The sequence below is a fragment of the Dendrobates tinctorius genome, unplaced genomic scaffold (genome assembly GCF_039654945.1).
Source record: "Dendrobates tinctorius isolate UK_male_01 unplaced genomic scaffold, ASM3965494v1 ptg000011l, whole genome shotgun sequence".
Taxonomy (NCBI): domain Eukaryota; kingdom Metazoa; phylum Chordata; class Amphibia; order Anura; family Dendrobatidae; genus Dendrobates; species Dendrobates tinctorius.
Genome location: NW_027361679.1, coordinates 109,198,370 through 109,210,797, shown reverse-complemented (window position 1 = coordinate 109,210,797; position 12,428 = coordinate 109,198,370). Strand labels below are relative to the sequence as shown.

Below are 12,428 nucleotides of genomic sequence, written 5' to 3'. Positions count from 1 at the left end.
ATTTCCAGAATCCGTCCTTTCCTCAACCCTCAATCTACTAAAATGCTTGGGCACGCCCTCATCATCTCCCGCCTCAACTACTGCAACATCCTTTTCTGTGGTCTCCCTGCTAACACCCTCGCACCTCTCCAGTCCATCCTTAATTCTGCTGTCCGACTAATTAATCTCTCTCCTCGCCACTCCTCCGCTTCTCCCCTCTACAAATCTCTTCACTGGCTTCCATTCCCTCAGCGTATCCAGTTCAAATTAGTAATACTGACCTACAAGGCCATCTATAACCTGTCTCCTCCATATGTCTCTGAACTAATCTCCCGATACCTTCCCTCACGTAATCTACGGTCCTCCCAAGACCTCCTCTCCTCCACACTTATTCGCTCCTCACCAAACCGCCTCCAAGACTTCTCCTGAATAACCCCCATCCTCTGGAATTCTTTGCCCCAACATGTCCGACTATCATAGTAATAACAAAAATAATTTTTTCAAGCTGTTGTTATAAAGTATTCTATTTTACTGAGATAATGACTTTTGGGTTTTTATTGGCTGTAAGCCATAATCATCAACACTAATGGAAATAAACACTTGAAATAGATCACACTGTTAGTAATGACTCTATATAATTAAAGAGTTTCACTTTTTATATCTGAAATTAACGTTTTGATGATATTCTAATTTTGTGAGAAGCACCTGTATATCCCAGGTATAAGAACTATAAAAAAGATTGATATCAGATCACCAATGCATGTTTAAAATACTAAAATACTTGTGTGGTTTACACCTTTATTAAACCTTGGTCACAGATGCTGAGACATTAAAACAAAGTGAGCTATCTTCTAAAAGGTGAACACTGAGTGGCATTGCTGGGATCTGTCATATCCTGTGTTAAAAGGAGAAGTTAATGTTGAAATACCACAGTTTCTGCTTCCTTTTTTTGGAGTCTTGCACTGAATTAGCTATAACTCACTTTACTTTGTCACTCTTGTATGAAGCGGCCATATAGACCATTTGCTGTACCTGTAAAAGAGGCAGAACTGAAACCTACGGTACGATACTGCAAAGTAATAGACTTGCAAATTAATAGGTTAGTAATGTATATTTGAACAGAAATGACTAAGTAGAACTAATTGCTGATTGTGTTTTATGTATCTATGGAAAACTAATTGACAAAATGTATTGATTGTTGTGCTGATTATCAAGGGGATTGTACTATTATTTTCAGCCTATTGAACATATACCAACATATGGTAGCAAAGGTTATCATGATTGACAACGCACCTTCTTGATAACTTGTCAAAGAAGGCTGTCACACATATGTCTCTTTTCGACATCCGTGTTGCATGTATGAGTTCTACCCGCTTTTTTTTCCGTGGATTCAACACATACGTATTATAGCCCATGGGACTGTTCCCGTGTCTGTGTTTTCTCACATACAGTGTACATGCAAAACTCACAGAACTGTCCGATTTTTGGCATCATGGTTGAAAAGCGACAAATGCGAGTCTAAGAGTCTGTGAAAAACACGCACAAGACATGGATGACATCAGCGTGCCATCCGTGTGCTGTCCGTATTTAACATTGCAAAAGATAGGAGAAGTTTTGTAATTTACTTATTTATCCATACGTGAAAAACATGATGGAAAAGTTGAGACATGGACCAAACACTTATGACGTGGATCTAAAACACTGATGACACTAGTACCATTTTTTTTACTTGCGTGTTTAGACACGGTCGTGTGTATGAGTTCTTAAAAGAATTAACATAAATTAAGTTTTTGACAGATGTCAATTGATGTGTCAAATTTCACCTTTTTTGCACTGTAAGAGCTCAGTGATGTGTTAGGGTGGACTTAAACTGCGCAATGCACAGTGTTAAGCAGTTGCTGACCAGCAACATGTTTAGCAGCTTGTTTAAACTAGAAACTGCGCTTTAGATACCCAATAAACAATCTGTCATAGATCACTCAGTGCATGTGGCCTGCCATTGTACTTTCTAGCTCAGGTACTGTTTACACAGGATAATGTGCTGCCGAGAACAATGATTTTCTTTGGACAAACCAATTGTAAATGCTCCTTTAGCCTAGTGCTGTGCTGAGTTAATTCAACTTTTGCAAGAACTGTACAATGTTTTACCACTGTAGTTCAGCTACTTGGGGAATGGTAAAATCATGTAATTGATTCTGACTGATAAAAGTAAATGCAATCTGCTTCTAAGTGTTTTAGTTTTTAGTTCTGACTGGGGAAAAAAGCCTTGAATCCCTGTGATATAGTAAAAAAAAGCTACATAAATTTTACTTTTTCCCTTTGAACAATATTTGTAAATTTATAGATAACATTGATGTACATGTAAAGTTATATAGTTGTATAAATTTTATTACAACATCTGGAGTTACAGCTAAAATTTTAGCATTGGCCGACTGGTCTTAAGTTTCAGAGCTTAAATTTAATGTATTTGTTTGCTGGCTTAATGTTTCATAAAATCATAGAATTGTAGAGTTGGAATTGACCTCCTGGGCCATCTGTTCCAACCCCCTGCTCAAAGCAGCATTCACTAAATCATCCCAGACAGATGTCTGTCCAGCCTCTGTTTGAAGACTTCCATTGAAGGAGAACTCACCACTTCTCGTGGCAGCCTGTTCCACTGATTGATCACTATGTCAAAAAGTTTTTTCTACTGTTTAATCTGTGTTTCCTCCCATTCAGTTTCATCCCATTGCTTCTAGTCTTTCCTGGTGCAAATGAGAATAAAGATGATCCTTCCACAATGTGACAGCCCTTGAGATATTTGTAGACAGCTATTAAGTCTCCTCTCAGTCTTTTTTTCTGCAAGTTAAACATTCCCAAATCCTGTAACCTTTCCTCATAAGACAGGGTTTGCAGACCGGTCACCATTCTGGTCGCTCTTTTCTGAACTTGCTCCAGTTTGTTGATGTCTTTTTTAAAACGTGGTGCCCAAAACTGGACACAATATTCCAGATGAGGTCTGACCAAAGAGGAGTAGAGGGAAATAATGACTTCACGTGATCTAGACTGTATACTTCTGTTAATACATCCCAGAATTGCATTTGCCTTTTTTGCTGCTGCATCACACTGTTGCCACTTGTAAAAGTGGTGTAAGACTCTGACAACATTGTTCACAGCAGTGACCTGGGAGTCAGAAATGCTTCCAGGGGTCTTCCCCATGCTCTTCCCATGTCATTTGAGCACTGTTCCCATCGATTTCCACAATTTCTACTCCCTCTGCAGACCAACGAGTTGCAATGTTTGGGTGCATTTCTGACTCCCTGGTCAGTGCTCTGAACAATGTTGTCAGAGTCTTACTGAACTTTTACAGACTCACAATAAAAAATTCAAAAATGAAACCAAAATGGATTTCCTGGGAAATATGTTAAGGAACATCCTTTCCAGGGTAATTACTTATATATAAGGCAAAATAAATAACTAAAAACAAAAATGCTCCTCCACACCTTGGGCTATTTTCACACGTAGCGTTTTTGATGCGTATTTGAACTTTAGCATTGATTTCAACCAAGACAAATGCATTCACTGAGAAATGTCATTTTAACATTTTACAACCTTATCTGGCCATGTGGTGTGTGACACATCATCAGACACATCCTGTTTCATTTATGAAGGAGGGACTCTGAAAGTCACAAAGCCTATTTTTATAGGGTCATCAGGCAGCCTTTACTATTCTTAAAGGGCCAGCAGTCGGCCCTCACTATTCTTAGGGAGCCATCAGCCGGTGATGCTTTGTTGTTCCCATTATTAAACAGTAGGTCTCTTATACTGTTATTGCGTATGCAGTGAGTGGCAAGGCTGCCCAAAATTTGGAGGCACTCCAATGCCCCTTTGAAGAGACCTACAGAAGGGCCTCCTGAAAACAATGTTCCCATTATTAGGAAGTGGGTCTCCCATAGTGATTGCCTATGCAGTGAATGCAAGGACTTCCAAATATTTGGAGGCACTCCTATGACCCTTTGAAGAGACGTTCAGGAGGGCCTCATGAAAAAAAAATCCCATTAGAAAGGAGCTGGTCTCCTATACTTGTAATGCCCATGCACTAAATGTATGGGCTGACAAACACTTACCCCTGGGGGGTATATACTGTATGATCAGACTGTATAACCATTTTTTTACGGGCATCATAAACACCCTTTAAAAAAATCATGTGGGTGTTGCATCATGAACCAGGGTCACCCTGGTGATATGGTGGTGGAAGATGAGGATGAGGAGAAAGAGGAGGACAACAACAAATAGCCAAAATCAGGAAGCGTATACCTATGTGTCGGTGTGAAGAGGTGCATGGGAATAGACCTCCCAGAAAAAGACACTGGATTTCAGTTTATGTTACGCTGCTATCATTCGGTAGTGCTGAGAAGTCTGGCCCAACACAGCCATTGTTCATTTTTATAAGAGTCAGCCTGTCAACATTTTCAGTTGACAGGCAGATGCCCTTATCAGTTATAATTCCATCAGCGGCACTAAAAATCTGCTCTGACAAAACGCTAGTGCAGGGCAGGCTAGGAGAGCCAGTTCATGCCGTATCCAGCTTGGATACCCAACAATTACTGTATAAGGCATGGAGGATGTTGGCACAGTCAGCAAGGTACTCCTTCAGCATCTTCCCAAACTTTGCACTCCTTGTGAGAGTACCCCGTGCCTAAGGGCCTATGTGATGGGAGTGTCTGAGAAAACTCTCCCAGAACTTTGCATGTGATCCCCTGCCTCTGCTGGATTGGAGTTGTGTCTCTCTTGCCTGTACTCCTTGGTTGTCCAACGAACTATGACCTCTACTGCCAGCGTTTCAGATAGGAATTTTTTCAATCATTCTGCAACAAGATCCTTCTGGTACTGCCCCATTTTAGTAGACCTGTCCGCCTCGGGAATAAGAGATAGAAAGTTCTCCTTGTAGTGTGGGTCTAGAAGAGTCACCAACCAGTAATGACTGTCACCCAAAATTTGGAGAATGTGAGGGTCACGGGAAAAGCAACGTAACATAAACTCAGCCATGCATGCCAAATTACTAACAGGTAAGACTTCTGTGTACTCAACAAGAGGACAACTGACCATGCTCTCCTCCTCCTCCCTGTCTCAGGCCATCCTCGCTGAACAAATGGTATGACAGGTGTGCAGGTAGTACTTGTACCGACTATAGCGTATGAAGCTAGCTCCTGTTCATCCTCCTCCTCCTCATTGTCACCCAATCCACTTTGAGATGAGATGAGGCTGGGCTATGTGTAATCACCATGTATGGATCCTTGCTCCATCTCATTGTGCTCCACCTGCAAAGCATCCTCTTTGATTGTGAGCAAAGAGAGTTTCAGAATACAGAGAAGCGGGATGGTGACGCTAATTATAGCGTCATCGCCGCTCACCATCTTGGTGGAGTCCTCAAAGTTTTGGAGGATGGTACATATGACTGACACCCATGTCCACTTCTGAGATCTTATTTTTGGAGTCTGAACTGAATATCAATGGCCTTGTTGATGCTGTTAGTCAACAACAGCCCTCTTCTGCTCACAAATCCTTTCCAACATCAGCAGTGTTGAGTTCCAACACCTGGAGACATCACACACCAGTCAGCGAGCTGGAAGCTGCAAATGCTGCTGAAGCACAGCAAGGGTGGCGGAAGTTGTAGCTGACATTCTAAAATTGGCACACAGGCAGGGGTACTTTGACAAGCATATCTGGCAGCTCCGGGTAGGTTTTGAGAAACCGCTGAACCACGAGGTTATACACATGGAACAGGCATGGTAAGTGAGTGAGCTCGCCTCACCTCAGAAATGCCACCATGTTCCTGCCATTGTCACACATGACCATGCCTGGCTGTAGGTTTAGCGGTGTCAGCCACAGATCTGCCTGCTCTTTCAGAGCTGTCCACAACTCTTCAGCATTGTGCGGTTTCTCACCTAAGCATAGTAGCTTCAGCACAGGCTGTTGCCGCTTGGCTGAGGCAGTGCTGCATTGCTTCCAGCTTGCGACTGATTTGGTCATTTCAGAGATGGAGGCTGAAGAGGAGGAGGAGGAGGATCATGCTCTTGATGGTCAGGCTGATAGCTTTGCTACTCCTGCTGATGCTGGCCTGGCAGGTGGTACAAATGACCTTTTTGAGGCTATCAGCAGATTCTTTAAAAAAATAACCAGACTTGGGAAGACCAAACAGTTGCACTGGCAACTTCCGTCATGTTGGTGTTACCGGGAACGGTTACGCACCTTCTGTCTGCGGCCACCATACTGCTTCTTCCTACATGTTGAGGTGCTAGGCCTCCCTCCTCCTGTGTGCTGCTGTCCTCGCTTGGCATGTCTTCCTGCCAGCTTGGATGAGTTACTATATCATCCACCACCTCGTCTTCTACTTCCGCACCATGGTCCTCCTCCTGACTTTCTGCCAATTGTGTCTCATCATCGTCCACCTCTTGTGACACTTTCCCACCGTCACCTTCATGTGACCGTGGCTGCTCAAATATTTGGGCATCGCTACATTCCATCTCCTCTTGCCCCGCTTCAAGTGGACAGGGCGAGAGGCCCGAATCTGTAAATGGAAAAGTGAACAACTCTTTGGCGTGTTCAAGTGTGGGATCATTTGTCTCTGGGCCCTTGGCATGGTGGGAGGAAGGAGGATCAGGATGAGGAATATGCGGTCCAGACTCACGGCTACTGAGACTTGACCGTGTGGAAGACAGGGTGGTGGTGGTGGTGGCAAAGTGACTGGAAGCATTATCCGCTATCCAACCAACAACCTTTTGACACTGTTCTGAGTTCAATATTGGTATGCTGCGGTCACCTAGTAATTGGGACAAGAAGGTCAGGCGAGAAGATGTGGGTGTTTGTTATGGCCCAATTTCAGCTTGCCTACGGCCTCAGCCTTGGCCTCTGCATGCACCATCACCATCACATTCAGTTCCCCATCCCTTGCCACATGCCTTGCCCATTTTAAATGGAGGACAATATTTTCCACATTCACTACAAATGGCTGAATTTGGAGCAAACTTATATGTGATCCGTGTGACGGACAAACCACAGTTTTAAATAGCTGGCCTATAGGCAGCTATTTTGAACAGCAAACTGGTGTCAATAACTTTGCTAACACACTGGAGCAAAATTTAAATTGAAGCCAGAAATGGCAGAATTTTGAGCGCACGTTTATGTGATCCGTGTGACAGAGAAGTCACAGTTTTAAATAGCTGGCCTGTAGGTAACCATTTTGAACAGCAAATTGGTGTAAATAACTTTGCTAACACACTGCAATAAAATTTAAATGGAGGCCAGAAATGGCAGACTTTTGAGCACACGTTTATGTGAGCCATATGACGGACAAACCACAGTTTTAAATACCTGTATTTTTAGCGCTGTAATATGGAAATGATCTGGCTGTATTCTGCAGTGCCAGCAATCAAATGAAGCAGAAAAATGATGTTCTCTGGTTTGCTTTTTAAACAAATAATCAGGATTAAGATCCAAAAAAAAAATATTCCTGGCCCCTGATACCTGGGGCTATGTCTAGAAATATCTGTCAAAGCAGCGGCAGCAGACAGAACAGGAATGGACCCTCTTGCTATATGCACTACAGTCTGCCACATACACTGCCTGCCTGCCTATCACTGATATCTATGCAGCTGGATTAGTGCTCAGAAGGAATGTTCGTTGAGATGGATATGTGTCTAATATATTGTAGTATACCTACACTAAGAAACAAGCAAATCTCTTCCTAGCTCAACAGCAGGTCTCCCTACACTGCCTGATTCCAGAGTAGACTGTGACGAGCATGGCGGCGCCAGGTCTGATATAGACCTGATGATGCTGTACAGTCAGCCAATAACTGTTATGCCACAACCAACATGGCTGCAGCCTTACAGTGTGTGGCAGACAATCCATGCATGTTCATTGGCTCTCTAAAGAGCGCCAAACATGCAAGACAGGGACCTGAGCTCCTGCCAAGCAACCCCGGAAATACTCGGCGAGCCCCAAGCAGTGAGATGCTCGGGTGAGTACCAAGTAGTGGCGAGCATGCTTGCTCATCACTGGTAAGATTATCTGTACCTGGATTGCACCAATCGCACAATTGCTAGACAAATATTAGGTTTTTTAAGTGGTGAATAGCATAAAGTTATAGCTTCTACTTGAAATGATCAGAACACCCAGGTGTCTGCTTTTCATACCTATCCACCCACTCTCCCTCCTATTAAATCTCTCCCTACTAAATCCCAACCTAACAAACAAAAGTAAGTAATCTTGACAGTCCTCAGGTCCTGAAAGAGCTTTTTAGAATAAATAACATTCACTATAACTTCCTATCTTTTTCCCTATGTTGCTTTCACTTTCCCTATGCTGAAACTGCACTCTCCCTACTCTGTTTCCAGCTGTGATGTGCGCAAGATGGCGCCGGCAGCATTTAAATAGTCCCTATGACTCTGGAAGCCAAGCAAATCACAGTAAAGCCACACCAAAGATGGCACCGGCATTACTGTGATTGGCAAGCCACCCCAGCATGGGTGCAAATAAAGTGGCAATAATGATGGGTGGGTCACTCGAATATACTGAAGCGAACACCTAATTACTCACCGAGTAACAAATAGCCCGAATACCATACTATTTGTGCGAGTAACGAATAGTGCCGAATGTATTCGCTCATCCCTACCGTTGACATGGATTTAAGACATCAGCATTTCATTTCAATATCATAAATAGTGTGTGGAAATGAGTATGAGTAAATCTCCTACTGCTTTAACCACAAGACCTTGAGCTTTGATACTGATGCATTATGCACACAGTAGTTACCGATTGGCAACATCATTATATCTGTAACTGATCAGTAACTGCTTTGTACAGAATACATATTTCATCATACTTCAGGACAAATTTACAAAACAATCCTGCCAGTATACACCTTTTTGTTTGATCTATCTTAAAAGGATTGTACACTCCTTGCACAGCCCCTTCTCAATGACTATATTCCCCCATGTAAAATAAATATAGCCTACATTCACACCCAGGATTTTGGCGCTGGTTCTCCTGGTGATTGCATTAGAGTGCTATGTCTTGGGAGACCTGCAGCCAACCACTGGCTGCTAATGGGCCACTTCAGTCTTTCTTCAGACAAAACTGACATCTAGAAGAAGCCAGAACGGATGGATGGCAGTTTCAAAGTAGTGAGAGTGAAGCAACCCATTAGCGAATGTCTTGGCTACAGGGCTCGCCGTTCAATAATAATAATAATAATAATAATCTTTATTTTTATATAGCGCTAACATATTCCGCAGCGCTTTACAGTTTTCACACATTATCATCGCTGTCCCCGATGGAGCTCACAATCTAAATTCCCTATCAGTATATCTTTAGAGTGTGGGAGGAAACCGGAGTACCCGGAGGAAACCCATGCAAACACGGGGAGAACATACAAACTCCTTGCAGATGTTGTCCTTGGTGGGATTCGAACCCAGGACTCCAGCCCATTAACCACTAACCACTGAGCCACCATGCTGCCCTAAAACAACTAAAATGGGAGGCTTGTTTTAGTTTTAACTGGGGCAATATAGTAATTGAGATGGAGTTGTTCTAATAATGGACAACCCATTTAACATAAAGCTGAATACAGAAAGCCAAGAAACAAACTTGACTAAAATTTTGATAACTAGAGCATGTGATCATATTTTGTTACTGTTTGTGGTAATGCTTTGATCTATATTTTTAATTAGTCATGAGAAAATGTCATAAGAATTTCGTAAGAATGTATTGTCTGGTAAACTGTAACCCTTTTTAACTTCTCTTAACAGAGGTATTTTGGATATCCTGCCATAGAATGAACATGTACGTAAATTAGCACATTTGTGCTCCAAAGAAAGAGGCATATGGACTAAATGTTTGAGATAAATGGATTTAGCCATCACTGAAAAGTCAAAACACTTCAAGTCAAGTTTTGACTTTTTCTCCAGAAATTTAACTTGTGTTCCATCTGCTCTAATATTGCAGGTCATCCCTAATCAAATAAACTGGTCTGAGGTTTATTTCTGGACACATTCTATGGATAAAGATGTCTGGAAAAACGCAGACTCTTTCGAATCCTAGAAAGCCCTAAAATAATGGCACCGTGACTTCTAATATTTAAAACGTGTAAGAAATTGCACCAATAGTGAACAGAAAGGTCATAAATATTAATAACATATCCAATATTGTTTCAGTCAGTGTATGCATTTTCTAGACGTCATCAGTGTAAATTAGTAGCATAAATAATACTAGCGATCAGCTACTGGCTACAAAGGAAGAAACTGAAGACTGTAACTTCTATAAGGAAGGGAATTTGTGTCTTTTTTGTAGTGTAGTTTTCACAGTCATTTAGGGTGTCTTTGTAAATGTAGATGTGCAAGACAATGTTTAGATTTAGGACGGGTCATAGACAGAAAGGTTATGATAGCATTGGGTAGTACACTGTAAAATACAAACAAAAAGGCATAATTATAGAAAAAGGAGTAATATATGCCAAAAACACCACCACCATTTGCTTTCAAATGTTCTGAGATTTTTTAAAGTCTTCTGTAAAGAGGATGTAGCCTAGTCTAGCAGGTGATGCACATATGTCACCTTTTATACAGCTCTCTGAGCTGCTCTGATAAATCTCCTTGCTCTACTAAACATGTCAGTAAGAACTAACCAGAAGTCCGAATGCAGACATTGCCTAGTTCCTCAATAACTTCCTAAATAGGACAATAGCATCACTGTGTATGATTTACTGGTAAGGGTTGGGGACATCAGCTGTGATCCAATGTCCCCTAACTTTAGTGTATGCATTACTGGCAGCTCTTGATTTAGCCCCGCCACTAATTTTCTAACTCAAGTTTGACTAACCTGTCGAGGAAGGAGTATTCAATGCAACCTCTGACCTCATAGTGCTGTCTTTTTTTAAATGACTGCACTTGCTTTTACTGGTAAATAAGATAACCAACACTGCTTCTCCAATCATAGATGGGCTTTTGGTTATCATCAGCCTGATCGCAGCTGTAGCTGGCAGACTTGCAAGTTTTCCACTTTTCATTCCTTTCCTTCATCATTTTCATTTTAGACCCTACTAGTGGCGATGTTCTCCACCTTTTTTCTTACTTGGTGTGTCACTTTTAGATAACAGATTCCAACCAATCAGACAATAGTAAAAAAAATAAAATAAATAAATTTAGGGATAGTATCGACCTTCTCTCGGTCCGTCTCCAGTTTCCCACTGTTGCTTCAGTGAGTTTTGACTGCAGCAGTGACATCATGACAAAAGCGCACTTCATCACCGCAGCAATCTCTGAGATCACTGACTCGGCTGTGGCTGATGGCACAGGCTGCCACACTCATAGTCGTAATGTCACTCACCACTGCAGCCAAAACATGGACACTGGAGCAGTGGTGGGGTGCCAGTGCTCAATATGAGTTCTATCTACTTTATATATGGTTTTTTTTTTAATACCATCTGATCAGGTGGGATAGACTTTTCTAAAGGTATAAAAATTCTGTAAGATGGTCCTTAACCCTTCATGCTTTTTTCATTTTCTCTTCCTCCTTGAACCTTCACTTTCCTGTTCTTTGGTTTCCTCTTTCTTAAAATACTCCTCTGGGAGTTTTTTTGTGTTAGGTGTATTTCTTTTCTATAGTAAATGGTGCTACATAGTGGTTCTTAAAGGGAGTATATCACACATTAGTTCTCTATAAATAAATAACCAGTTTCTCCAAAAAAGTAAACTAAATTCATTGACTATTTTAATTGGAGTGAAAAATCCTAAAATATAACATTTAATAAAAATACTAATAAAGACCGTAACTAAAAAACCGAATTGTTCACTATGCTTATATCAATTTCGTTATGGGGATATAAAAAAAAGATGACGTTCTATTTGTGATATAAAGCATGCTAGGATAGCACAGGAGTTGTATGAGTGTGATATTAATAGCTGAATGATACAATAAGCAAGGGATCCTTTAGTTCAGGGGACCCCAACCACCGGTCTGCGGCCCAGCACCGTGCCGTTGCAGTGCCCTTGCCAGTCTGTGGACACAAGGGGGGCCGGCGGCGGTGCAGCAGCTGATACTCACCGGTCCCTGACGGCGCGGCGGCTTCATCCAGCGCTGAACGGTCACGTGCTACCGCTCATTTAAGGTCATGAATATGGACGCCACTCCTCTCCCATAGGCGTGGTGTCCATATTCATAGACCTTAATGAGCGGTAGCACGTGACCGCTCCGCATAGGAGCTGAAGCGCCACGAGATGCGGGGAGGGAAGTTCAGCGACGGGAAGGAAGGTCAGCGATGTGAGGGTAAGTATGATGGGGGAGGATGGGGGAGCCGAGCAGAGCCATATATACAAGGGAGGGAGAGTGGGAGCGGAGCAATATATGTAAGGGAGGGAGAGTGGGAGTGGAGCCATATATATATAAGGGAGGGTGAGTGGGAGCGGAGC

General features: G+C 42.2%; 1 protein-coding gene across 3 annotated transcripts in view; it reads left to right on the top strand.

The window, feature by feature from the left end:
* Positions 1-955: 955 nt before the first annotated feature.
* Positions 956-12,428, top strand: part of LOC141100252 (uncharacterized) — a 70,968-nt gene continuing 59,495 nt past the window's right edge. For 2 of the 3 annotated variants that reach the window (XM_073588601.1, XM_073588584.1), the window contains exon 1: positions 967-1,078. The gene's annotated coding sequence lies outside the window, so the exon portion shown is untranslated. Of the gene's footprint in view, positions 1,079-12,428 lie in introns of all 3 variants that reach the window. The other variant, XM_073588592.1, reaches the window with a different exon arrangement.